This window comes from Carex rostrata, chromosome 24, assembly GCF_964058835.1.
Source record: "Carex rostrata chromosome 24, lpCarRost1.2, whole genome shotgun sequence".
NCBI classification, from domain to species: Eukaryota; Viridiplantae; Streptophyta; class Magnoliopsida; order Poales; family Cyperaceae; genus Carex; species Carex rostrata.
Window position 1 is genome coordinate 3,334,519 of NC_135941.1, and position 10,081 is coordinate 3,344,599.

Consider the following 10,081-nt stretch of genomic DNA (forward strand, 5'->3'; position numbering starts at 1 on the left):
GACTAACAGAGATGGTACTGACTTGGACTTTTTTCTTATCGACTCGGACAAGGTGGGACGGTGGGGGAATCTTTTTGTCTTTCTTATTCCTATCTAAAAAAAAATAGTAAAAAAATTCAAAAAAATATATATATAATCTGGACAAGGTTTTTGAGAGATGGTGCTGCGCCTTTGGCTCTTAAGTGTATTGTATCCTCCACAGGCGATCCACAGACTCTACTGTGGACTCTACAACTTTGAGCGATTCCCTGAATGCGCTTAGCAAGAGCATGGCCAGTTGATAGCGCACCTTGTAAAGCTTTCGAGAGGAATATTCTAACTCTCAGTATCACATTCTTTGTTTTCCATATGATTTTCCAAATTTTCGCTCATCATCAGATTGCACTGCATAGGTGATTGCCCTTAGCTGGATTAGCATTTGATCCCCTCTTTTGACCGAGAATTCACCATTCTTAGCCCAGGTGAACATGAGTCTGTCTCTTACACCTTCCCTTAAAATTAATTCCATGCATGTCAGATTGTTATTGTTATACAGACCCGATACCTTTTACCAGTATCAACAAGGAACACAAAAATTTCCATACCCGTACCAGCAATTCGTACCATAAAGTTTATGGCAGTGTAGTGATGTGCTGCACTGGTACAATCATGGGATCTGTACTTCTGTACAATCCTGTTCTCCATGCTTCTTGCCAATCTGCTTCGCCTCCAGGTTGGCCGCATTCTAGCTCGGCAGATTGACAAGCGTCCGGTTGTTTATATGATCAACTAAGACCTTGCTTGCTTTTCTCGGAGATCACTTAACTTGTACTATTTTATGAGTGTGTAACTCATTGCTTGCTTCAGATATCACCAAATTTACCAAGAAATTTACCAGAAAAGGCAGAGGATTGCCGTAAAAAGGGATTTGAGATACTTTTGTGAAGTAAATTTCATCAATGGCCAGTGATTTAGGAACAAAAAATTAGCATATGAAATATAAAAAACAGAAAACTATTAACCCAACAACAACGCAACAATGGAATTGGAATTGGAATTGGGAAAGGGAAGTGAGAAGAGAGAGAGAACAAACTTGTAATCTGAGAAGAGAGTGGAGAGGAGAGGAGAGGAGAGTCAGAGACGAAGTGGAGAGGGCTCACGGAAATAATCAGAGAAGAAGAATTGGAGAAAAAAATTAAAAACAGCGCACTGATCGTGATTGCCGAGGGAACGGGAATGAAGAAATTCCATCTTTTTTCAGGCCATAGAGTATGGCATTAGGATGGCAAGGGAATCGGCAATTACCATGTTTATTCCCTTCCTCTTCTAACCAAACGCGATAATCATGAAAACGGCATCTCAATGCCAGGGAATCACTCTTGGATAGAATGAACCAAACGCCCCCTTAGAGCATCTTGGTCCATGCCATTATTAGAATTTCTAATTTGAGGTGGCAATTTTTACTTTGATTTCACAAATGTACGAAAGTTTATTATTCAAAAATTATTTAGCTATTTATTTTAGCAAATTGGAAAACTTCACTGCTAGGGCCCCTCTATAGTAAGTTATTATATAAAATCCCTTCAATTAAGTGAATCAGCCTTTCTAGTACACGGCCAAGAAGAGCAAGTATAGACCCTATGATTTCAACATCTTGCACCATAAACTTCACATCTGAGAGAGACAGAATTTTATGGAAATGGGGTAACAATGGAGTATACTAAGCAAGCACAGCATATTAACAAAATAACACCCACAGCAAAGGTGTTTGCCTACTCTACAGGACAGAATATTAACAAAAGAGTGCATGAGAAGAAGAGGGATGCAAACAGACCTTGTTTGTGTTTGCTGTGCCAATTGCCTGATAGAATCACCCGCACACCTAATTTTTCTATGCCCTTTTGCAGTGGAGGTATGGTTCTCTATCGCATCACACTTGAACAGGCACATAATGAAGATTGCGGGAACTGTTACTCAGATTTGGGAAGACTCGTGGAATATGGTCAAACCGGGGGGGATGCACAGAAATGAATGGACGACGAGATTTGTATGGTCAAACATATGGAAGAACAGCAATTGCATTATTTTCAGAAACCAACGAGTATCGGCAAGAATATTGGCAGTAAGAATTGTGAAAGAAATGAGTCTCTGGCTAAAGAACTGTTAAAAAATAGTCAGAACCAGTGTAGCGTTCACTACTTATTGTAATAAGCTATTTAAGACTAATGGAGACTGTGGGTGTAATATTTTGAAATCAATATACCTATGTGGCAGCTTCTGTCACATTTCCTCAAAAAAAATATTTCTCTATTTCTCTATTAAATAAGTTCGGCAATTAATCAAATAATCAATTGTCTGATGTGCAAGGTTAGATTTGATAATCTGAACGAAATGGAAAAACACAAGTGCAAGAGCAACAAGGCAAAGGAACCCATTGATAAGGCAAACAGCAAACAGAATCAATACCTAAAGAATAAAAAAATAAAAATAAGAAGAAATAAGAGTTTTCATCATTTCAATGTGTTCTCGCCATTTTTTTTTTCATGTTTTTAGCACCAATTTTTCATATTGGATAAAGTGATTGGATTCTATAGCAAAAGGCATTGATGTTGTCTGAATTGATACACAGCTAAAGTTTTGATGTATTAGTTTCTATAGCAAGTAGGGCAATATTTAGGTCTTTGTAATATTGTAGTTTCTCAGACAAAAATATCCTTCAGTTATGCTTTGTATTGGTACTGGGGATGGAACCCTTTTTGCTTGTACAAAGAAATACAAGGCAGTATAGTACCATGATGACTACGTTTTGGTGATATTTATTACATTGGTCATGCCTAAATTATGATAATGCTACTTTATGAAAGAATTCTCATGTCCCCATACATTGTTGGATTTACTGGTATGAATCACAGGCAGCAGCACTAGGCTTGAGCATATTGCATATTTGCATTACATGACCAGATTTCACCATTTTACAACCATGTACTAAATTTGGTACCAGCAAAGGTCCTGAATTTCATTACTTTGCTATAAATACTGACTATATCTTAGTAGATACAATTTATGGTGCAAAGACTATTGATTTTGAGCAAGGTTGGGAGTGGCACTGCTGTCTCCAGTGAACACTACAGAGTTGATGGTACACACAGATACAGTAACCATTGTAAACAATTAAAAATATTAACAAACAAAATCTGATGTGGAAAGAAACAATAAGGAATTTATCTGTTCAACCATCTACATGTGAAAAAGTAAAAAGTAAAAGAACAACAATCAAGTATAGTTCTGTCTCCATTAGAATTCACAGAGATGCAAACATGTTATTAATGAAACTCACATATAAGCACAATTACTGACCATTGAGATGAAGCGCGCACAATAATTCTTCTATTTCCAACAGAAGTATCTTACTTATCCATTAAGAACTCTGGTAATCATTTGGTCTCGGTTTGGTTGAGTTAGACCGAGCATACTTGACCAGAGAGGATGCCATGGAATGAAGGACTCGATTCTCTCTCTACACCTGAGATCCAAGATAATTTTAACAATAAATAAAATATTTCACTATTCAAGCCCCCAAGTAACAACCTCTGTCTTGTCGAATGCCACAACTTTGACATGCAACAGTGCTTGTACAGCATCGCCTCCAATTACATGTACACAATGGTAGTAGGCAAAACAAGCACCGGCTAGGAGAGTACCAACGCCAGGCAATGACTTTCAAAAGTAAAGCAGTTTTGTAAATGTTCAAACTGGGAGCACATTTCATCAAAGGCTTTTCAGCAAACACCTAAGCAGCAGCAGCAACACCAATCGGCAGTATGCTTGCTTCAGTGCCCCCATTATAAGGGTCCAACATGACAGTACTAGCACCGCATTGCTCTCCCAGTAACGGATCAAGCACTCAGAATCCGACAATCACAGAATTCATCCGAAATCAATCTCATTTTCAAACGCTGCATGAAAGGTTGTAGAGTGTAGACAAATCCACATCTAATCTACAGCTATGGAGATTTGTTCAGGTTTGAGATTTCTTAGTCCCGCTATAGAAAATAATATAACTACTATAGCCTTTATATTACCTGCGCGAACAACCTCGATCGCCGAGCTCAGTAGCGTGGGCTTGTAATCCAAGCGGAGGCACTGGATGACTCGAACGATTGGTTCGCCTCCGTAGCCCGGATCTCATCCGCTCTCAGTTGGCCCGCCCATTCCAAGTTGGGCAGTTGATCTAAGAAGCTTAGGCGAAGGCCTGAGTTGACTGGATCTTAGAGAAGAGGGGACTGCGTTAGGCTGGCTTCACAGAGCAGCGAGTACCTCTCGCTCTCAACGGTGGAAGGATAACGGGCCCGTGCTGTTGAGATCCACTATGGGTCCAGGAGAGTTCTAATCGGACGGTCATCCTTTTTGCTGCCTGACGGTCCAGGAGAGTACGAATAAAGATAACGACTAAATTTTGCAAGTATGAAACTAATTCTTGTTTATAGAAAATTATATACCGTATTTTCTTCATACAATTAGGTGGGTCCAATTATTAGAGCTTTTTTGGCAACAATTAAATATTTTGCTCATGATTTACTTGTACCAATGCATGTAGGGCTGCACAAAAAAATTCGTAGTTTGTGATTCGATTCGAGTTTGATTTGAAAAAGTTCGTAAAAAATTTGATTCGAAATAATTCGAAAGTAATTCAAATCGGACCTAGTTTGTTCGAAATAGGTTCGCAGACTATTATAGTTCGAATCTCAAAGTAATGTGAACTGTTTATTTTTGCTGATTACTTGTGTTTCCTAATGACTTAAAAATTAAAACATAAGGCCTCCCAGTCATAACTCATAAATCGTAACTCTCACTCTCAGTTCTAAAATCCTAAACGACTTTCACCTCTTGCTTTCGGTGACTATGATCACTCTTCCTTTCTGTAAAAAAGTTCGTAAAAGATTCGAAATTGAGTTCGTAAAAAATTTGATTCGAAATTAATTCAAATCAAACTTAGTTCAAAATTAATTCAAACTAAACTCAAACTAGAGTAAGTTCGATTCGGTTTCGATTCATTTGCAGCCCTAAATGCATGTACTCAATAATTTTTGTTTGAATATTACTTTCTGCTATTATTATTTTTTTAATAAAATACTGATTTTTCTTGATACACATAAATCAATTTATTAAAGCCCGAATTTCTTATTCAAATCAGTTGAGTTCGTTCCGAATCTGCTGAAATAGATTTATATGACGTGTCTGATCTGAACGTTTAATCTTTTTGTGGTATAATAAAGGTTTAAGAATAGTTAACTGAAAATTTAATCTTTTTGTCTGATCTGAACATAATATTTTTTTCCAAAAAAATAATTTGTAATACACAAGATCAAATGTGATGAGAGAGTTGCAGAAGTGCATTCATGGCATATCAAATTCTGATTTGTTCAAATTGCTTCAGAGTAAATCAAATCGGAATTGTATTATAGGACAGTATTTATTCTGATTGCCTGAAAATCATAAATGTAAAGGTCTGATTCACCATTCTGCTCAAATAATTAATATAAAAGGCTGTGCAGACATTAATCTATTACTTTGCAATTATGTGTCACTTCCACTGTAATTAATGTACATCAAGTCATGCCTGTTTAAGATTTTATCATCTCCATTCTATTATTAAGCACGTTGGGTGTCCGATCTGCCAACAGCTACAATTGAAAGATGAAACTTCGGATTTGATCTCAGCCCTCCAATTACATAATTTGTCTTCTTTTGATTAAATGCATCTATTTTATGTATAAAAGTCTAAATTTAGTTAAAAGCATACTCACCACATGTGCTGCCACACGATATGTTACAATTAAAATTGAACAAATTCTGAAATTTAGCAATATATTTATTCATTTCCTTATTTTTTTTGTTTTTATATTTCTCATCTTCAATTGAAAAGACTCCACCTTCCATTTTCTTAGTTATTTGTTTCCTTACTTCTTCTTCGTTTCTATACGGATCATAATGGAAATTATTTTTTTTTATTTCCTTATTTCTCTTTCTTTGTTTTTATACGTATTGGTGTGGGCAATTTAAAGTATATTTTTCAATATATAATATATCAGTGTGTGTGTGTGTGTGTATTCTAAATTAGAAACAAAGAAGAAGAATAATACAAAATTGGAACGTGTGTATAAGTATATATTTCTCTTATAATATGTGTGTATATATCTATCATATACATACACATGATAACACTTTTTATTTATATTTTTTTATATCATATTATATGTCGATATTGAATTGTTGTATGATATTTGATATTAGATTCGAATCGAGATATTATTTGATATTATTGGTACTTAAAAATAAAGAATCATCACATCATTAAATTGTTATTAGAGATCACGATTAAAGTTAATTAAAAATACAAAATCATATACATTTTTTATTAACATGTGTCTTAATTTTTAGATAATTATTATTTTCATTGATATATTTGTTTCTTATAATATATCTCATTGCAACGCACGGGTATGATACTAGTCTGTGCTAAACTGATCTTCTCCGTATTAGTAGGACACCGTTGTGTACTTGTGTGCCTGGTCCTACATCTATGCCAAATTTGGATTTTCTTTTTATTTTTTCAAAAATAAATTCCATATATTACTTGTTGATCAACAACACCTTGATTCACACAAAATCATATTTGAATCTCTAAATATACTCGATCAGATTGCATCCAAAAATATCGACATATCCAGATTTATCATCATTACTTACCATTTATTTCCTTTTCTCATCAAATAGTTGCCACTTTTTCAATAAACGCTGCAAATATGCTGCATTATAAAAGCACCTAAAATTCCACTACAGTATTTATTTCCTTCCTGAAAACTTTCACCGACATTTTAGGGTTTAGCAAACTCTTTTCATCAAAGCAACTTTTACAATACTGCTGTGCACAACTGATATCCAGAAGTACATTTTTGTAGCCCATAAAATGGAGTCCGGCTAGTATGACATCGGTGTCACATGACACTAATTTCAAAATTGATCGAATAAACTTCAAATGACTAATCCAAACCGTACAAACCAATTTACTTTATGAGTAATGTGTTTACATGCAATTTTTTTATATTTTTTAGTTATTTTAGTATCAAATCAAGCGGTAAAAATGTTGAAAAATGAATGTATTAAAATTAACTTAAAAACTCACACATTTGACCGCTTGACTTGATACCAAATAAATTCAAAAGATTATAAATTTTACATGTAAAAGCACAACTAATGAAGTAGATCGGTTTGAACGGTTTGAATTCACCATTTGAAGTCGATCTAATAAATTTTGAAATTGATATTATATAGATTGAAATGACACTGATGTTATACTAACTAGACTCTATAAAATGTAGCTACATATGCTCACTGTATGGCCCATTAATGAACATGATCAATTGAATCCAATTTGTGTTTTTTGTCGCCTTGATATCTCTTTATGGATTCACTCAGGGGCTCGTAGCCAGAAATTAGTTTAGAGATAGTTAAAAATTATTTGTCAAAAATTGAATTATAAATAGATAAAAGATCACATACATTCATATTTAGATTTAATTTTTAATGTCAGAGACTTGATTTTCAAAAGAGAAAAGGTAATGTCCCCCGGGCTACAGTCTCTCAAAAATCCCCGTGTATAAAAGTCTTCTCTTTTTAGCTTAATTCTGACGCGTTTTTAACTGCCACAACTGCCATAATTTCAACTGCTATAATTTCAAGTACAATATGTATATTTACATAATTATATGTGTATGTTTATAGAATAATATGTGTATGTTTACAGGATAATATGTGTATGTTTACAGGATATTATGTGTATGTTCACAGAAGGTGGTCCCCAACAGCTGTCACGCGTTTTCAACAGCTTTCACGCGTTTTTATGTTTACATGATTTGTTGAATTAGTTTACAGAATTTAGTATTGATGTTTACAAAATTAGTTAAAAATATCTGAAATTTTTTGAGAAACTAGATTTGGAGGACTATTAGTTGCTTTCTTTTCAAAATTCATTAGAAAACTGCCTACCCATGTCACAATGTTGCTCCACCACTTGATCTACTAAATTTCTATATTACCGCCAGGCAAAGATGTAAACCGATCGGATATTATCCTATTTTATCCGGATCCATTTACACCCCTGCCGCTACCCGTTAGGAAATATCCATATTTTTCATATTGGTACCACTATGATAATTTCGTTGCTTCGCAAAATGCAGCAAACTGGGACGCGCAGGGAGAGGCATATTGATATTATGAATCGAAATTTTTATATTTATTCATTAATTATACAACTTCTAAAACCACTAATATATTTTTTAGTCATCTCTATAAAATAAAATTACAATGTAGTCAATCTCATTATTCTTACTCCACCCGAACACTGATGAAACGTACACGTCGGTTTACATAGAACAACAACTTAGTATAACAAGAGCATCTACGTTGAACTTTGTATTTTAATCTCTAATCCAACATTAATTTTTTTCAATTTTTTAGATATATTAGAATTTCATAATCAGCAAGTTTTTTCTAAAAAAAATGACTTTCTAGTTCTCAAGTTGTTAAAATTATGAATTCTTATTCGTTGATTGTTGATTGCTGGTTCTACATTGAACTTTCAATTTAATTTTCTAATTTATATTTTTGATTAAGATATTCTAGATTATTTTATTTTTATATGACAGTTATAGTTAATTTCATTCTAATTTTATTTTATTGACGTACTTATTCTGAGTCTCTGATTGATAAGAATGGGCTTATGTAGGCCTAGCCCTAGGGCATTTAAAGCCGAAAATAAGAATGGGCTTATTTATAATTTCGCGCCAAGCTTTTGAAAATTTCGGAATTCCCGGTTTTTCCAGGAGGGGTACGTTGGTTCACGAGAAGTAAACAGTAAATGTTTCATAAAAAAAAAGTAAACAGTAAATGAAGCAAATGGAAACCGAAAGCAGAAACAAACAAACAGGGAACTCACTTTTTGGGAATATCCGTACTGACCTGGAGTTGAGAACACAATGCCACAGAGGCAGAGAATCTGAATATCTTCACGTAGATCTTTTCAAACAAAAACAAAATTAGATCTTTTGATATCGTCTCCAATCTTTAAGCATCGTACCGTCACTGACATTCTGAGATTGTTTGATTTTTTGGGACTGAATTAATGGGTAGTGAGTGAACTATCAAGTTTAAATCTTTTGATGTTTCTTTGTTTAAATAATCGAGACAAATATATATTTACTATTTAATCTAACGTATTTTCTTTTTATTTTATTATTGTGAGATAAATATGAATGTCAAGCTTCTCAACTTGAAACATCCACATGATATTTCATAACTAAATATTGAATATGTAATCTTTCCTGCAGAAAATATTATCTGAGCCATTAGATTGAAGTTTGGTTCAACATCATTCGGTCTAACGTTTAGTGTAAAGATTGCGATGCCTATTTGCAACTTCATTCTTAAGTCTAAAGCTTAATGTGTATTAAATTTTTTTTAAAAAAAAAAAATCCATTTCTGCAGAGATGTGAAGCGGTCTTCCTATATAGAAAGTTAGAAGTAGGTTATAGAGATAGGTTAGCATAATTATGTCTGTACCCGAAATGAGTTGACATATGAAGATTTTATTCAGCTCATGATTATATAGACAAAACTGTTGGGTCCACATATAATCTCATGAGAATTGAGAGACGAATTAATATCAGCTGAGTTAACTAAGATTTTGAGTTTAGATATGGACCGTCCGATCTCATTCGGCAAGATTAGAAAGTCTCCGTGCATTCCATCTCTGATCGAACGGTAGTAATGTAATCTCAAAATTTGATTTACTTCAGAGGATTTCAGTTCAAGGAGAGAGAGTCATGTCACATGACTTTGTTGGGGATCGAGTATCGCGTCCCTTCAACATTGCGATTTATCCAAATCCAGGAAGTTGTACGGCAGTCAACTCTCTGCCAACACGGCGATCTTCTGTAGGATCCTTGATTCCTTGTACGGGAGTATAATTGCTTTTTTTTTTTTTTTTTGAGAGAGAAACCCTTAGCTCTTAGGTAGGAGTTCAAATCTGCTGGAATCTATG